This window comes from Heterocephalus glaber, unplaced genomic scaffold, assembly GCF_053883595.1.
Source record: "Heterocephalus glaber isolate CG9 unplaced genomic scaffold, H.glaber_assembly_v1.0 deba00001547, whole genome shotgun sequence".
Lineage (NCBI taxonomy): Eukaryota > Metazoa > Chordata > Mammalia > Rodentia > Bathyergidae > Heterocephalus > Heterocephalus glaber.
In genome coordinates this window covers 2,580,255-2,599,801 of record NW_028258340.1, presented here as the reverse complement: position 1 = coordinate 2,599,801, position 19,547 = coordinate 2,580,255, and positions in this window count along the sequence as shown.

The window sequence follows — 19,547 nt, the reverse complement described above, 5'->3', positions numbered from 1 at the left end:
GATTTTGCATAGATGGTCTATCAGGTTGCAGAGAATTCCTTCTATTCCTAGAAGGAATTCACCTCTTACCTTTGTGTCTGAAGTAAACCCAAAGTTGTGAGCTCTCTTCTTGCCCACCCACCTTGAATCTCATCCTGGTACCCTCAGCTCTTTCAAACTAAAGACACTTCCTAAGCAGAAGATAAACCTTACTTCTAAATATGCCTTTATACATATTTAGAACTATGTGCTGTGTTAAAACTCTAGAACAATACCATACAAAGCCAAAAGCACTTCCAGGTCCCACGAGCCACTTAATCTCCCTACCAAAAGTCCTACCCTCAATCTAGTGAAGGAAAAAAAATGAGAAAAGAAAAAAGTGAAGGTTCCTCAACCCTTCTGCCCATAGGTGCCTCTTTTACAGAGGTATGAGGGGTACTGTACGGGTATGCCAATGAGCAGTGAGGATACTGTATTGTAGTGCAGTACAGACAGCCTGGATAGACAGTAAGGAGACCTAGCTTTTGTTCTATACTCCATTTCTATCCAACCATTTGGCCTTGGGGAAGGCTCTCTGGTGACCTTCCTTCCTGGTTTCAGTGTCCTCATCTATACAATGCATGGATTCCACCAATGTATGAACTCCATGGGCTCTCATATTCTGGACACCAATGATTCTAAGTTAGAATAGCTAAGCACACGGAAAGACTGATGATTAAAAAATGGCAAATGTACATGGTAACAAAGACAAATACTCTATGCAACTGTTTACTCAATAACCAGAGTCACATTCACCATAAGGTTATCAACCTAGGTTGTGATGTTACATATTGATTACTACTCTAACCCAAGAAATGTTTCCATATTTGTCTGCTCATCTGAAACAGAGCTTCCTAGCCAGTAAGAAATTCATGGGGGTAAGGCTTACTAATTTCTCACACAGGAAATAATAAATTTTTTCCCAGTTTTTTTTTTCTGGTACTAGAAATTTAACCCAGGGCCTTCTCACTGAATTATATCTTCAGCCCTTTTTATTTTGAGAAAGGGTACCATTAAATTGCCCAAGCTGAGCTTGAACTTTTGATCATCTTGCCTCAGCCTCCCAGAGCGCTGGGATTACAAGTATATACCACCATGCCCAGTTTCCTCTTCAGCTTTGACAGGGAAGAAGTGGATAGCAATCTCAAGTTATGGCTCTGCCCAAGAAGAAGTAAGGAAGCAGGCTAGGGGAAGCTTGTAGCTGAAAGGTGCTCTCCTTTTAATGGGAAATAAAGGAAAGGCAACTCACTTACAATAATGGAAGTGCTTGATTCAGGAAATTCCCTGGAGATCTACAATGTCCAATGAATACAGAATAAAATCAGCTGGGCCCAAGAGTATTGCAGTTAACAGGCCCAAGTCAAGTTTCAAGTTCCATCCTTGTTCTACTAAAGCCCACAAGGTCCTAGCTTTCTGGGACAGATTTTATGTAAATCAATGAAAGTCATTAGTGAAAGCATAATTGTGGCAGTTTTAAAACAGGTTTACAAATTTGTTGACACTCCCATTGATAGGTATCTATGTCCCTTCCTTTTCATTCTCAGTAAGCCCATGACTAACTTAACCAGTAGAATCTAGCAGGAGTGATGCTGTTTGAATTCCAAGGCTAGACCAAAAAGGTGATACAGGTTCTACTTTGTCTTCCGGAACAGTCTCTTGGAGCCGTAAGCCACCACATGAGATGCCAGATTATTTTGAGATATCATACTCTGAGGATGCCCAGGTCACATGGAGGGGCCATGTATAGACATTCCACGGATTGGTCCCAGAAGATCTCAGACAGAATGCCAGACGTGTGAGCGAAGAAGCCTACTGACTAGGATTCCAGTCCTCAGCCTATCAACCCACTTCCCACCATTAGAGGATTCATAGCTGAGGCCTCAGACATTGTAGAATAGAGGTAAGCCACACCTCCTGTCCCCTGCCTGAATTACTGACCCACAGACTCCAAGAGCATAATAAAATTGGTTGTTGCTTTTTGATACTAAATTTGGCTAATTCTTTATGCAGCAATAGATAACCAAAATAATAACCAACATATATGATTTTATCACTACACCTTTTTTGTTGTTGTTGTTTTGTTTTGGTTTTGGTTTTTTTGGTACCAGGGATCGAACTTGGGTCCTTGCGTTTGCGGGTCAGGCGGTGGAACCACTGAGCTAAATCCCCAGCCCAATCACTGTACTTTTGTAAGACTTTCCATATTCAAAAATTTAACAACTAGCTCTTTGCTCAGAGAGTGTCTATTAATCCATCCTGTCCTATCCCCCCAAATGAAAACATCAAAGGATTCAAAGAGTATGTTGATAATCTAGTCAGCTGATAATTTACTCAGCATTCACTAAATATATTGCCCAGGTTAAATCTAAAAGCAGTGATATGAAATAAAAGATACATTCTGTTCTTTAAGAATTTGTATCTGAATTGGATGGATGTACCAAAAGAAAAGGACAAACTTGCTTACTGAAAGACTCAGTAGCCTAACTCTAGGTTATATATATGTGTGTATATATATATATATATATATATATGCACTGTATTTACAAGAACAGGTCATGGATCTTTACATTCAAATTCAGATTCAGACCTCCTTTCAGTTGTATGACTTCAAACAAGCTACTTGACCCTTTATGCCTCAATTTCCTCATCTGTAAAATGGAAGCATATCAATAGTACCTTCTCATAAAATATTTATGGGGATTAAATGAATAACACATACAAAGCACTGGAATGGTGCTTGGTACCATAGTAAGGTTTCAGGAAATATTAGATGTCAATATTAAAAGAGTATTTGAGAGGGTGATCAAGAGGTTAGACATATCCCACACAAGCAAATGCAGACTAAAGCAAAGTTTCACTGAAATCACTTAAATGATACAAGGACTAAATGCTCAGGTGTACCTCTGAGCAAAGGGCTTTGTGCTGTAATCAGAGTGAAAATACCACTTCATTCTTTTATTTCTCCCCAGTCACTGAGTACTTCGGGCTCCCCCTTCTCATCTGGCAGTGGGTGCCTGAGTTCTGGAATCATGGATGATGAGTTTTAACTCTGCCCATCTTGAGTAAATTGCCTACCTTTCTAGTTTCCAAGAAAACAATACCTACATTTAGGGAGTGTTATGAGGGTAAAAAGAGATAAAGAATCTAGTATAACAGGCACTTGATAATAATTCCTATCATGATGAGGCGGTGGAGGGAGGGTTAAGGGAGATGCCTCAACTACATTTTTATAAATGTTTATGTACAAACAATTTCAATTAGCCTGTCCCCCCTTCCTCCTCCTCTTCCTCCTCCCCTTTTTTCTCCTTCTTCTGATGGAACCCAGGACCTCCTGCTTGCTAAACATGGGCTCCAACATTGAGCTATGCCCTCAGTCTCACAGGTAGAATTTATTATGTCCTAAAACACAATATTGGTGTCCTTTAGTGTGCCAAGACTCATTAATATATGCTTATCTTCTTACAGCAAACAAAATCTAGATATTCGGGTGTTGAGACATAAAAGCTTCCTGTAGGTCAGAAAAAGCTTTCTGATTTTGCTCTTTTTCTTCTTAAACTTTAGCACATTTAAAAGTTGTGCAGAAGCAGCAATGTGTGAAACTCACAGACATAATGTTAAGTGAAAAAAAACCCAACACATAAGAGTACATACTGCGTGATTTCATTCATATGACATTCAGGAAAAGTTAAAACTCAATGGGAGTGAGGGTAGAATTGTGATTTCCTTTGTTGAGGTACTTCCCAGAAGAGGAAACAGAGGAAGGCTTTGGGGGGTACTGGAAATGTTCTAAACTTTGATATGGGTCATAATATAAGTGTGCGTATCAAAAATTATAACATGCTGTAGATTCACTAGCTTTACTGCATGTGTGCTGGATCTCATTAAAAATGTCCCAGGAAAGTGCTGCCATTACAACTTTCCTTTAATTTGCCAGCAGTGAGATTGAGGAAGGGCTCTTACATATGCCTGGTTGTAGACCAAAGCTTTCATTCTGGTAATTACTTTTAATTTAGTAGAAAATGCTTGATGTGGCAACAACAGTGTGATTCAGTTCCCTGCCTTCCCACAGCACTCCCCAAAATGAAGGCACAGCAGGGGGGATATATGTAATTCTTTTCTTCATATATAAGGGACTTATAAATAGTAATACCAACCTCAGCGCTGGCCATTTCCTGGGGAATTAATAGCCAGCTGGGGTTAACGGTCCTTGGTTTGACTTTAGGCCGTCAACTCTTTTTGCTGCTCATTAATTCTCTGAAAGAGCCCTGTGCCTTGATGGTTATTGCTTAAATACATTAAAATCAAGTTAAGGGGCTGACTTAATGTTTAACTGTGATAATGTAAAACACAAGGAAGTGCTGCCAGCAGATACATTCACTGTTGTGTTTTTGTTTAACTAATTTTCCTCTACATTTTGAGTAGAGCAATAGAATTATACACTTGAACATTTTTGCAGATGTTGTAGCTAATGTGCATGTGTGTGTTCAATGCTCATACCTCATCAAACACCTGCACTGAAACCTCACTAAAAAAACTCTACAGTGGGCTCATCATTTTACTGAAAATTTTCTATTTAGGTCCAAGAGAACATATTTAGAGCGAAGAGAAAATAGTTTGGGAAAGTATGGGTTAAGTAAATTATTTGTTCTTTATGAATTTAGTACAAAGACATTTACAAACCAAGAGTTTTTGGTGGGGAAAAGCTCAAGGGAGGCCTGGAATATAAGGAGTAGCCCTTCAAAGTAACATTTTGGTTTTGTCTATTTGGAGGGTAGAAAGAATCCTTCCTAGGGCTTTCTGCTTATTTTTGTCCAGTAGAGGAAAATCATCTTAAGGCAATTCAAAGCAGTTCTTAGAATAGGAAAGCACACACATCTCTGGTTTTAAAAAATCTTCTTCATTTAGTTCAATAAAATGGGCACTTGTTACAAACATCTGTTCCCTGAGGAGGGGACAGATAGTGGTCTGTGAAGTCTTTGTCATCCAGAACTTATGATTAAGTGCAAGAGAGACAGACAGACCCAGTCTACAGGGCAGAATGTTTTCATCTCTATAATTAAGTAATATCTCATACTTTGAGAAAACAGATGGAAAGTAGGTGCAGTGGCTCACACCTGTTTTCCCAGGTACTTAGGGGGTTGAGGAAGGAGGATCGCAGTTTCGAGGTCAGCCTGAGCAACTGAAGAGACCCTGTCTCAAAATTTAAAAAAATGAAAAAAGGCTGAGGATGTAGCTCAGTGCTATCGTTGTTCAATCTCTAATAGAGAAAATAAGCAAGCAAAAAACAATGAAAACAAAAACAGATGGACGGCTGGGGAGTTCTTGTCTAGCACAAGCAAGGCCCTGGGTTCAATCCCAAAAGATAGAAAGAAAGAAAGAAAGAAAGAAAGAAAGAAAGAAAGAAGGAAGGAAGGAAAGAAAGAAAGAAAAAAGAAAGAAAGGAAGGAAGGAAGGAAGAAGGAAAGAAAGAAAGAAAGGAAGATTTATTATGAAGAGAGAAGGATTCACAGATCACCCAAATTATGAGTACTAGAAACATTTGGACTAATTCTTAAGTTTATCTATAAATCAGGTTCCAAACAAAAGGAAAAAAAAGGTAATGACTAGATGTGCAAGGACCATAAGGAAAGGCTACTTTGCTGAAAAACATATTGAGAGCTATTTGAGTCTCTCAAACTAATTTATTTGATTTCCTGGAGTTAGGGGGATGGAACGTTGTTGAAAAGTCAAATCCATTGACCTTACTTGAGAAATTAGATCGGAGTATTTTAAGGTAGAGCCCAAGCATTTCATTTTAATCAAGTTCCCCAAGTGATTTTTTAGTGTGCTAAAGTTTGAAATTACAAAATTAAAGTCTTTAAAATAAAAAAATTGTTTTGCTCAGTACCAGTTGAGAAGGATTAAAAATCATAAACCAATCCCCCCACCACCACTACCAACAACAATGATAAAAAACACCTTGTCTTGAGAACTAAATTCTTATCATTCAAACTGCCCACACATACTTTCTAACTGGTCTTATGGTTTGGGAATTTTGTTTAGCTTCTTACAGTCCATGTCCATTTCTAATTCACTCTTAACTCCCTATGGCCCAGGTAATTCTTAGTACACTAGTGATACCCTTAATACATATTTTATGAATGGAGCATTGGATGAATTAGTACAGATAAGTCCATACTAGTATTTCAATGACCAGAAGCCTCCTTTTAAAGTGTTCCCATGATCAAAACATTTGTCCCAAAAGAGATAATAACTTGCAAATGGTCTGAATTCCATGAGATTGACAATTACTGGGGTTTATGTGGACGTGCCAAGTCACTGGTTTGGATGCCACACCCAGTAGAGGTGAAACCTGATGACAATATAGAAAATGCAAGGGAATAATGTGCAACACCTATGTCAGTAAAACTGAGAAAACTTGTCTGTGACAATTAGAAAGGATGCAAGTGAGATTTGTATTACACTGAAATGTAAATGTCAATCTAGACAATTACAAATAAAAATCCTATTACTTGTTCATAATATCTTCTGTGAGATGATTGATGTAAGAAGTGTTTTGGTATTGATGTATTTTGGAATATTTGAATACACATAATAAGATATTTTGGGGACGGGACCTAAATCTAAACATGAATTTCATTTATGTTTCCTCTGCACTTTGTATACATGGGCTGAAGAAAATTTTATGCAGTATTTTAAATAATTTTGTGGATGAATAAAGTTTCATGGAGTGAGATTTTTCACTTGTGATATCATGTTGGCCCTTAAAAGTTTTGGATTTTGGAGCATTTTAGATTTCAGTGTTTTGGATTAGGAATACTCAGCCTCTCTTTCTTCTTTCTATCTATCCATTCATAAACTATGGATAATCAATATACATTTACTATATCCCAGAACTGAGGAATACATGATATATGTGGTATAGTATTATATAAATGCGACTTCTTACTACAACCTCTACTTTTCATACTTCTTACAGGAAAATATTTCTGTGGTAAATATTTCACTTGATATGAATCTTTCATCTCACAGCACACTCCAAGGATCCTGTATCTCTCACCACCAGACTGAGGTGTGCCTCTAGGGTAAAGTAATTTTTTTTTTTAGTACCGAGGGTCGAACTTGGGACCTTGCACTTGTCAGGCAGGCCGCAGAACCACTGAGCTAAATACCCAGACCCCTAAAGTAAAATATTTTTAACAGTAGTTGAAGAAAAACACAACAACAAGATGAATGGTAAGTGAAACGCATTTGTTCCTTAAAAGAATTTTGTTTTGGGTCATTCATTTCCTTAGATAACCAGGAGTTAACTACTAATACACACCATGTTGAATTTCTCCTGATAACTTAGAGAGATCTTTACCAGAAGGAAAATTATCATTTAACTGATACACTTGACTCTCTCTCATTTCCCAGGTGGGTTCTTTTTCAGCTAGCCAAGTTATTTTCATCATATTCCTTTTTATCTTAAGTTCACATAACCCCTAGAACCTGAATCTAGGGCAAAAGAGGAGAGATTAGATCTAACACTATCGATTCATTGATGTAGGCTCTGTTGGTTTTGATTTTAGAAGGTCAGTGCCCTACAGGCCAAATTTGTTCAAAGGACAAACACACAATAACGATATAGTGCTTCCTGCCTTCAAAAATCTACCACCACTGTTTAAATACAGTTAAATGTCAGTGGGAAAAATGTAATGTATACTTTAAAAAGTAAGCCTCTGTGTGGTTTAGTGTCTTTCTATAATTATGTTTTAAATAAATGATGACCTTTTAAAATATATCATAATATTGTTGATACTTCGGATGAATAGTTCCTGTTTCATTTTTAATATATCATTAACTTACCATTACTAAAAATTTAACCATGCTTTAAACAATTCAGAGATGGAAATAAGATTATATTAGTAACTTACAGTAGAGCAATACATTTCTGTTATGCTTATTTAACAGTACATTTATATCATGCAAATACATTTGAATATAAAATTATCATCTAGTTGTACTGAGTGGTATGTAGGAAATGGGAAAAAATCCAAATCAGAGATTTGGGAAAATATAATACATATGCAAAGGAGAGTTTCTTCCCATTGATAGGAAGGTACCTTGTGGAACAGAGTTTAGAAATGTATTTTGGAAACAAGATGTTCTAAAAGAAGTGTGTGTGTGTGTGTGTGTGTGTGTGTGTGTGTATTATGTTTAAAAATAACTCCTAAGAACCAGAATAATACTATTCTTCAATGTCCAGAATATTCACTTAAAAAAGGAATCACTCAGAGCCATTACATTTACTAAGTTTACTTTAATGCCACTCCTTACAAGTATATAATGCTTTGGGGCTTTATAGTATCCAGAAAGTATCAGCCACAGCTACCACCAGTGCTAGTTGTACACATGGCTGTAGATATCATCACGGAGGTGATGATATTTGCCTATTTTCATCATGGGGTAACATATTTAGTATGTGGACATCTAAAATTGCTCTGAGCCATAGTATGCTTCCTGCCTGCTAGATGATCTAGGGTTTAATCTTCATGCCAATTATCTCCTTCTCAAGTTTCCTTGAACTTATTTTTGTCTCTGTAAGGCAGTTCCTTGGAATCACTTTATCACTTGATTCATGAAAAGGAGCAGACCATAAACACACTTATCCCAGAAATCCTTCCTTCCTTCCTTCCTTCCTTCCTTCCTTCCTTTTCTTCTTCCTCCTCTTCTTCTTCTTCTTCTTCTTCTTCTTCTTCTTCTTCTTCTTCTTCTTCTTCTTCTTCTTCTTCTTCTTCTTTTTCTTCTTCTTCCTTTTTTTGGTTTTTCTTTTTGGTTTTGTTGAGACAGGGTTTCACTATGTAGCCCAGGCTGGCCTCCAACTCACTATAATCCTCCTGCCTCAGCCTCCCAAGTGCTAGAATTACAGGCATATGCCACCATGCTCTGTCCTTTTTTAAAAAACAGGATCTTACTATGTAGTCTAAGCTTAACTTGAACTCCTAATGTAGCTCAGGCTGGCCTGGAACTCATGATCCTCCTGCTTCAGCCTCCCAAGTGCCAGGATTACAGCTGTGCACCACCAGCCCGGGCTTTATCTCAGAAGTTCTTAACCTGAAAAGTTTTGGCACCTCCAACCCCAGGAAGATTTACACATTTGTGCTATATTCTGGAGAGGGGGTTCTCGCTTTTGTCACTCTAAGAAATTAGAAAAATGATAGTTTTTCAGATCCACTGAAAGATGAAGCCAGTGACAAAGCCAGAGGTGGAGTGATGAAAAAGGACAGATTGTGAGGAGGCAAAGTGAGTAGGACAAGAGGAACATGGGGAAAAGGAAAGGTACAAGGCAGAAGAAACAAGGGAAGGGGAAGGGGAAGAGAGAGAAAGAAGTTGGGAACAAAGAAAAATAGAGATGAGTCAGGGAAAGGAAAGGGAAGAAGAAGAGAAATAAAAAGACAAGAAGGCTCATCCCACAGCCTTCCCCAGAGCTCTAGGAAACTTCCCCTTCCTGCAGTCAAGTGTTCTCCAGCAGGCCCAGCTTCTGTCTGGCCATGGCACATAGCCCTTATTTTTTCCTACTCCCCTCTATGACTGTTGGCTCAAATATGAGTTTTCACTTGGGCAAAAGTCCCAGAATGATGAATTGAATGGTGATTTCAAGGAAACATCAGGTGGATGAGCATTGTTCTGCATCACAGTTGGATGTAATCAAATAGGCTAAGCTAAGTGCACAGGGCCGCACAGCAACTTAGGCTGCAATGAACCCTGGACAATCCTACTGGCACAGACTTTGTGAGGAAAGAAACATGCTGTCTAGAGAGAAAACCCCCAAAATAAGTGCATGTTCTTATCAGGGTAAAGACTCATGTCTTCAAGAAAAAAAATGAATGCTTATTTTAAAAATAAAGTTGGAGGGCTGGGGATTTAACTCAGTGGTGCTGGCACCTGCCTCACAAGTGGAAGGTCCTGAGTTCGATCCTCAGTACCAAACAATAAATAAATGAAGTTGGAAAGAAAAGATAATCCATGTCCTGAGTTTACTTTAAAATAATGCTTAAAATAACTTCTGGGCATCATGGCACATGCCTAGAGTTCCAGGTACTCAGGAGGCTGAGGTAGAAGGATTGGGAATTTGAGGCCAACCTGGGCAACTTAGCAAAATCTTGTATCAAAATAATATTTAAGGAGCTGGAGATGTAGCTCAGTTGGTAGAACTTTTTCATAGCATGCACAAGTCCTTGGTTTAATCCCCAGTACCAAAAAAATAATAATAAAATAAAAATTTTAAAAGTGCCCGGATGTAATTCAGCACTCTCTGGGTTCAATACCCAGTACTACACACAAAAATATATCGCTAAAAAACACTGGATCCCAGGAATAAACTTTTCAAGCAAGATTTAAGAGACCAAGAGATTCAATTATTTAAAATCAAGTACACAGAAATTTCCAGTAGTGGTTGATGTGCTGTAGTAGAGACTAACCCATGGGGGGCATCCTTTTTGGATATTTACCTTGGCACTCACAAACACCTAGGCTGAATCTCTGACTGGTCTCAGAAAAGGAAGAGGAACTGTTTAACATTTGTGGATTAGACAGTATTTCTTTAAAAATGCTCAGAATGCCCCTATTTATAGGGTGGATATGTGATTTATCATGCAAACAGTGAGACTTCTGAGAGTAAAAAGAGGTGTCATTAATAAGTTAAGCAGGGGCAATAGTCATAGACACTGTCTCTGGCAAGTTGAGATATATGATCACCCTATTGCTATAGAATTTCTCACTGCTTGGTAGTGAAGTGAAACAAGGCAAGACAGACAAACAAACACAAATACCAACCAGGAATGATTATTAAAACTGCCATGAAAGCCAGGCATGGTGGCACATGCCTGTAATCCCAGCATTTGGGAGGCTGAGGCAGGAGGATTGCCGTGAGATCAAGCCCAGCCTGGGCTACATAGTGAGTTCAAGGCTGGTTTGAAGTACACAGAGAGACCTGTCTCAAAAAACAAACAAACAACAACAAAGCACAAACAAACAAACAAAATGAAACAAAACACCTGCCATGAAGTCTGGTTCAAAATGTAACTCAAGGAGATTCAGGAATTTCAATGATCATAACATTACTTCTGTGGTTACAGTTCAGCATTGTGTGTAGAAGAGAGATAAAAGAAGGTTGAGGCTTTTTTGGATACTCTCTGTGAATAAATGAAGACCCTGAGTAATATGGAATTTAAGAATCAATAGGAAGGAGCTTCTTGATGACTGACAGTGGCCACTTTCCAACAACAGCAGCTGCAGGTGGAAGGAAAAGAGTTGACAGCCGGAGGGTGGGGGGAGACAACAACAGCCAGTATCAGGAAATCACTCTCAATTTTAGGGATACATTTTATTAAGCACTTATAATATTTCTTAATACACATGAGTTAGCTGTATTTTATTGGGTGCATGTCTCTTGCTTTTTTCTAAATCTCTCCTCTTTCACTCTTCTGATGAGTCTAAAAAAGCCATAGGACCTCCCCTGAATTCACAAGGCTTTCTGGAGGGCAAAAAGACAAAAGCAGAAATGAGGGGTCTTTACCAGTCTTCTGGACCATTGTCTCATGATTGTTAAAAAATACTATATACATGCATTTATTCAGATTTATTCTTAAACTGACAGGAGGGTGGGATAGATATTTTATTTGGAAGATGGAGATGAGGAGTCTTCCAAAAATGTCTCCTAGAGTTTGGACACCATTTGTTTGCTTATTTTTAAGAATAATTCTACTATGATGATTAGCTTTATGTATCAACTTAACTGGGCCATGGAGTGCCCAGACATTTGGTCAAACATTATTCTGAGTGTGTCTGTTGAAGGTGTTTTGGATGAGACTAAAAGTTAAAGCAGAGCTGGGCGTGGTGGTGTACACGTGTAATACCAAAATCCAGAAGACTGAGAAAGGAGGATCACCGTGAGTTCGAAGCCAGCCTGGACTATTTAGTGAGTTCAAGGCCAGCCTGAACTATAAGTGAGACTCTGTCTCAAAAAACTCCAAACAAACAAACAAACAAACAAACAAACAAAAAATAGTTAAAGCAGTAGAAAGAGTAAAGCAGATTTCCTTTCCTAATGTGGACAAGCCTCATCCAAACAATTGAAGACCTGAATAGAACAAAAAGGCTAAGAAGGAATCTCACCTGCTTGACTGTTTGAGCTGGTACATTGGTCTTCTCTTGTCCCCTGAATGGAACTACAGCATGGACTATCCTGGTCTCCAGCTTGCCCCACTGCATATTGTGGGACTTCTTAGGTTCTACAATCATGCAAGCTAATTCTTTATCATAGATCTCTATGTATGTTTGTATGTATCTATCACCTGTCTATCTACTATCCGTGTTTACATCTGTATGTGTCTCCTATTGGTTCTGTTTCTCTGTGGAACCCTGACTAATAGACCTACTTTAGGGCTGGCTAGGTTCAACAGTGCCTTAAGGTATAAGAAAGAATAGGACTGTTAAGAAAATATCTCATAGCATAGCCTGATGGAAGATGATCATTAGGGGTGTTGGCCTGGACTGGCCCCCAACACAGCTGTAAGTATAAAGCAGGCTGAGTCAAAAAACCAAGTCCCATGACTTTCAGTCACTACTCCATCTCAGGGATCGATCCCAAGACAGTCTACTTCCAAAAGTCTCCTCACCTATATGGCATTTTCATGTTTGGACTGCAACCCTCAGGAACAAATTCAGGACCAAGGATGGATTCTGAACTCTGAGGGTGTCTGCTTGGAGGACAAAGAAATGATTAAGGGGCCAAGCACTCAGCTAAGCACTTCAAAGAAAAAGCAACAAGCCATGAAATGAACAAAGAATGTGGTTGAAAACTAACCTAGTCATTAGATCAATGCTTCAAATGACAAGTGAGAGATGGAGAGAAGACAATAGCCTCCAGTCCTGTGCTCTTGCCTCTATGATGCTTTGGACTCATTTTTTTCATGTTTCTGTTGGGACCGGGTAGGTCCTCACAGTACCTGGGCTTGCTAGACGCCTTGGAAGCATTAGACATTAATTGTCAATTCTACATTATAGCTATTTTAGCTCTATGATATTTGTCTCATTCTTGCTTTTAGATACATCAGTGAAATTTTACATCAGTTGGACAAACCCTCCTTATTGCCAATCAAGGTTCATAATTTTCAACCATTTGGCTTAAGGTTAAAAGCATTTATTTTCCTGTCCTCATTCCTGTTCACTTTTGAGGTTAAAAAGGCAACTGTAAACTTTGTCTGTAGATTTTCCATTCATTCTCCTCCTCTCCTTCAATATGCCAATCAAGCTGTCAGCTTGCTTTCTCTGCAGATTCATAACACTTCACCTTCAGTCTCATTAACTGATTTTCCTTTTGTTTCACATGAAGAAAACTCATCTCAACACTTAAAACCCTGGGAGTTACAATTTAGAACTTCTTTGGCTGTCGTTTGGATTTTTAGCTCCCACTGCTTGTTCTTTATTTTCTGCCTTTCAGAGAGAAAAAATTTCCTTTTTCCAACCACCTTTCGTTGACCCCATCTTCAAAATGTAGTAAGATTTATACTGTTATTATAGCTTTTCTATATGACAACTTTCATAAATTACAAAATACAGTCAAACTTCAATCATTTGGACTTTATTTGGATTTTGTGAAAATTTGGGACAAAATCTTGGCTACAGTTTGCTTAGGTATCGTCCTCTCCATTTGGGAAATAACACTCCTCAAACATTTTATGCACAAACAATTGATGTTCCACTCTGTATCTTCAAGTACTACTAAATCCAGTGGCTCTACAGTAGGATTGTCCTAAAAGTAAGCAGATTGGCTACAAATCAGTCTGAGACCATTCCTGAATGCAAATGACTACGGCTGGAAATCAGTTTAATTTATTGCAGCTACTTGATTGCTGAAAAAACTGTGTCTCTAAAACCTAGAACTTCAGGTTGTGGTTAAGGATGTAGTTAAGTGTTAGAGCCAGAATGTCTTGTTTGGAATCATGGTTCCACCATTAACTTACTTTGTGATCTTGGGCCAGTTACTTCTCAGGGCCTCCATTTCTTAATCTGTAAGGCATGGGAAAATACAGCAAATACCTCCTAAAGTTATCTTGAACATTATAGAGATGAAGCATATCAAATACTTAGCACATTTCCAGGAAGATGGCACTCAATCATGGGCAGCTGACCAAGTTTATGTTTCCCCAGAAGCCAATCCTGGGACAAGGATTTAAATATAAGTAGTTAATCTGGTAAATAGTCGCAGGGAACACTGGCAAAGAAGTGTGGAGGTGAGACAGGTAAGTGAAGGAAGTCAACAAACAGTGTGTGATCACTGTGAGCTGTTGGGACTCAGATCCTCTGGGGACCCAGGAAGACTGTAGAACAGCATTTCAGAACTGTGCCCACATCTGCTGCCAAGCAGCAAGGGAGCTAGAGTGTTTATTGATCAATTTCTAATGACTATGCCAAGAGTACTGGGTAGGGTGAGAGACGTACTGACTTTATCTTCATGGACCACATATTTTAGATGAGATTGGGCGCATTCAAGGTGGTATGACCATAGACCATACATTTTAATTGATTCAGAGCTATGTGGTGCTCCAATTGTACATGTTTAAACAAAATTGCCTGGGTCCTGCCAGTGAGGCTGTGGTCAGTTGGGGGACAGTCATGCTTGTGGACACAGTGTCAGGGTAACAAGGCTAGATGCTGGAGCAGAGACTCAGAGCTGTTCAGAACCAAGTTTGTAGCTAGCTTGTCAACAGTATATGTTCACTCTGTGGGGCAAGGCAAGGCCAGAGCAGAGAAAATGGGGAAGGCAGGGTTAGAACCAGAGAGTGGGCCGAGGCAATTAGATCAGGGCAAGTCCCTAAACAAGGAGAAGTGCTAGGCAATCTGCTCAATGGTGTCCAGAGCATGCCATGCTAGCTTAAAAATTTGTGCTTTGGAACTGATATAAACCTGTAAATCTTCTATATCAATGTCAAAAATCTTTAAAACTTGGGGAGACATGCCAGACCTTTAGGAAACCCAACCTGGATTTAATACAAAAGTCAGCTCAAATCTGGCTATGATCATATGTACCTGTAATCCCAGCACTCTGAGAGATGGAGGCAGGAGGATAATAATTTTGAGCCCAGCCTGGGCAACTTTTTGACTTAGTGAGATCTGTCTCAAAAAATTTTTGTTTTGCCCAGAGTTGTAGCTCAGTGGCTTTGCACTAAGCTATATCTTAAGTATTTTTGATTTTTGTTTTAAATTTGGAACAGGTCTTGTTAAATCACTAAGTAACCCAGGCTGGGCTTGAACTTGGAATCCTCCTGCCTCAGCCTCCCAGAGTGCTGGAATTATAGTCCTGCACCACCAGTCCCAGCTTCTTAGAGGAGTTTCTCACCAGCTCTTTCAACAGTGTTTCTCTGCGACTGTACTCAGAATGGACCCAGTCCTTCTATTGCTGAGCAGTACAAAGTGCCTTTCTTAGCAATGTCTTCAGTGAGCAGCTCTCAGGAACCCCTCTTGGTTGGGAATGTGATGCTAAACAACTCAAAATCAAGGCAGTGCCTGCTGATGCCTCACTGTCTTCTCAGGGGTCTTCTGCCAGTCACAAATACCACCAGATACTTGTTTCAAGTGAGTCCTCATAGGTCCACCACAATCCTTCCAGGAGCAGGCTTTGAGCCTGGCACTTTTCTCTCCCTTAGGAGTGCTTAGTTGCAGGTAACTTAAGAATCTGGGTCATAAACTCAAGCCATCTTCCCTTTTTTGAAGGACACTTGTGTGTTTTAAGGACATCTTGGGCATTTCATGATTGCTAGGTTATTTGTGCAAGTTGAACTCTGACACTAACTCTGGGGAAATACTAATTTACTCAGAGTTGTGTAAAAGAGGCTATAACACCTCATGGTTTTGCTATAAGGAGTACTTGGTTTGCACAATTTTGATACTCATAAATTTCAGATACTTCAGTTTAGTTAAATAACACCAGTACCTTCAAGATATGATTCAAATTTTAGCCATCATTATATGTTAACCCTGAGTAATCCCATAAAGTGAAAACTGGGCTGTAGCTCTTAGGTCTACAAATCAGAAAAGATGCACATCGAAAGCAATGACCAATCATATCACTTCTTTCAAAGCCTTTTGATGACTTGTCACTCTGCACCTGTTACTCACCTCATGCAAGGGCAACAAAGGTATACTTATGTTGTCGGCTCCCTTCCCAGTAACAAATCCATGGGACACACAAAAATGCATAAGCAAAAAGGAAAATTGGACAAGGAAGATGAAAGTGCAACAAAGAAAGAGACAGTGACAAACCTAGCACTTTGATGTTTACATCAAACATAAATAGCAAAATTGCTGGCAGATTACTACAGTAGAAAAAGCTGATCAGGGAGGGGAATGTTGAGGCTTCCCCATCCTCAAGAGAGTTAGTGAAGGTAAATGTACCAAACTTACAAATAAGGACAGTGGCAGTGATGAAAAGGATGCAAATGGCCCCCAAGAAAATGATGCTGGCAAAATGCATTAAAGGGACTCCCTGAGATATTTTACAACACTGCAAGTACAAAGGACAAAATGGTGGATGCCAATTTCATCTTAGAAAGGAGTATGACAATTTGCCAAGGGACAAAAAAGGTGCTTGCACCACATGGTAGGTTATAGGATGAGTAGAAAGAAGCAGGCACTGCTCAAACTGTTTTTGTGAGTTTGCAAAGAAATGAAACACTTTAATTCTCAGTGACCAACAATTACAGCATTAATGTATCAAATAAATATTAATTTTACTACTTTTTATTTTTCTATACACATAGCTGACAGAAAGTGGAATTTGAATGCTTTGACAACAATTTGTAATGGTAACAGAACAAGTATAATTTTTCACATTGGTTATTAAGATTGCTTTGTACAGTTAAATAAGGACTATCCATAATTTATTGCAATGGAATACATCCAGATGTTTTAACAAGTCCATTGGTCTTATGACAATATATTAGCAAACTAAAAATTGTATGAAGTTAAGTATTCATATTCTGATAGCAAGATAGAATATTTAAATTTCAGACTCTCTTGGAGGAATAAAGTTATTCATAAATGACAGCAAAATGTTAGCTATCTGGAGCAAGAGACTTAGCACTTCATGTCTCAATTTCTAATGCCACCAAATCTGGCTATCTCCAGAAGCTCTGTTTTTCTATTCAGTGTGTTCTAAATATTAGTGAGGAAGCTTAAATTTCATCCTTTAATCCACTGCTGAATGAAAAGGAGACTTGGATGCATTTCATTGTCTTTATATACCTCAAACTCTTCAACTGTAATTAAACATACTCCTAAATATATTGCAAGGATTACAATAAAATATTTTTGGATAATTCTGGATAGCTTGGGATTTTAATGAACTGTAAGTATTAGAAGACAAAGGAAGCAGGGTGTGGTGGTGCACATCTGTAATCCCCATGCTCTGAGAAGCTGAGACCTGAGAATTGCAAGTTCGAGCCCAGGCTGGGCAAGTCAATGACTTAGCAAGACCCTTTCTCAAAATAAAAAAAAATTTGAAAGGGCTGGGAATGTAGTCCACTGAGAAGGCCCTGTGTTCAATCCTCAGTGTGGCCATAAAATAGCAACCCAATAGTACCACTAAATATAACTACTGTTCCAATACTACTCTCTGAATACTGTACAATAATTGCTTCCACTTTGGCTTATATATTTCCAGTCTTCTTATTTTTAATATTCATTTATTTTAAAAATTGTGGTAAAAAACACATTATGTAAAATTTACCTTCTTAAGCATTTTTAAGTGTACAGTTCAGTAGGATTTACTATGTTTACATTGTTGCACAATTTCCACAATGCTTTTCAATTTTCAAAATTGAAGTGCTATATCCATCAAACAATAATTCCTCATTCCTTCCTCTCTCCAGCCTTGGCAACTACCCTCCTAGCTATTTTTTTCTTGACTATAAAATATTCCAAAGCGATTATTATGAAGATTAAATAAGATCATTGTTATGGACTGAATGTTTATGTCCCCCCAAAAAGTTCATATTGAAATCCTAACCTCCAGTGTGATGGCATTAGAGGTGGGGCCTTTGGAAGGTAATTAAATCATGAAGATAGAGCCCTAATGAGACTCCAGAGAGTTCTCTAGCTCTCTTTCTGCCAGGTGAGAGAAAAAGGAAGTCTGCAATCTGGAAGAGGACCTTTGCCGGAACCTGACCACACTGGCAGCCTGATATCAGATTTCCAGCCTTCCATACTTTGAGAAGTGAATTTATGTTGTCTGTAAGACTCTAGTCCATGGCACTTTTTTTATAGCACTCCAAACTAAAATAATAATGTATGCAAATCACTTTGCGATATGCTTCATACACAGTTAAGTGCTCAACAAATATTAGATAATATTATTATTTGTGATTCTATCATGATTTTTCTGAAATCATGATTAACATGGATGAAATTGGGTTGATATAAATATAAATGCAGTCTATAATTAGTTGAGTAAAAAGGAGACAAGCAATAAGAGACCATATGTACAAAAGGATGGGGGTAATGAATACTTTTATTATGGAGCCAAAGAAGTGGAATGGGGATAGTTGTCTCCCTTGCCCTTGATTGGTGTCTGTATTTTATCCTTAATTTTCTTTTGGCACCTTTGGGCAAATAGCTTACAAAACCTGGTCTACTTTCCATTTGTTCTGATGCAGAGGTGGTACATATGTAGTAGCAGTGGGTTTTTGTTCATTATAGGTAAAGTATGTTATTTAAATGGTAACTTAGTTCTCACCATTTATTACTCAAGATATTTCATGTAAAAAATCTGCATTTCAGGCTTTGCTTTAAAGTAGTCCTCATTTCACTGAAGTAACACTTGGTTGGATGGTGTAAATAGTTTCATCTTGGCTTGGAATATTTGGGTAACTGAGGTATGTTACTTATTTAGCCTTTCAGGAAGGTGGTCTTTGGGGTTAAGGTGGCAAGTTATTTTTCTCATATCAGACAAACCCATATTCCCAATATAAGATCACTACCACTACCATGACACACAATGCTGATCCTGTCTTCACTAGGAAACTTGATAACCCTAGCTACAGATATGTCTATATATTAGGTTCTCCCAAGGTAGCACTTCCAAGAACTCTGAGAAGCCTGAGATCTTTTTCTACTTTGTAAGTTAACAAATTAGCTGAGTACAGGTTCGTGGATGCTGACTGAAAACATGAGAATCTAGAGTTAGAAACAATGAACCATTCATTCCTCACAGCAATAGTAGTAGCCAGAATGTCAGCATTCACAATGGTTTCCTAAACCTCAGTGCTCCCATGATACAGGAACTCACTAAGTTGCCCAAGTGGACTCAAATTTTCAATCCTCCTGCCTCAGCCTCCCAGAGTTCTGGGATTACAGGTGTGTGTTACTATACCTGGCAGCAAAGGAACTCAAATCTTTTATAACAATCAGTAAGTACACTCGATCTTTTTTTTTGTATATCCTTTTATTGGTACATTTTAGGTGTACTATATAATGACATTCATCAT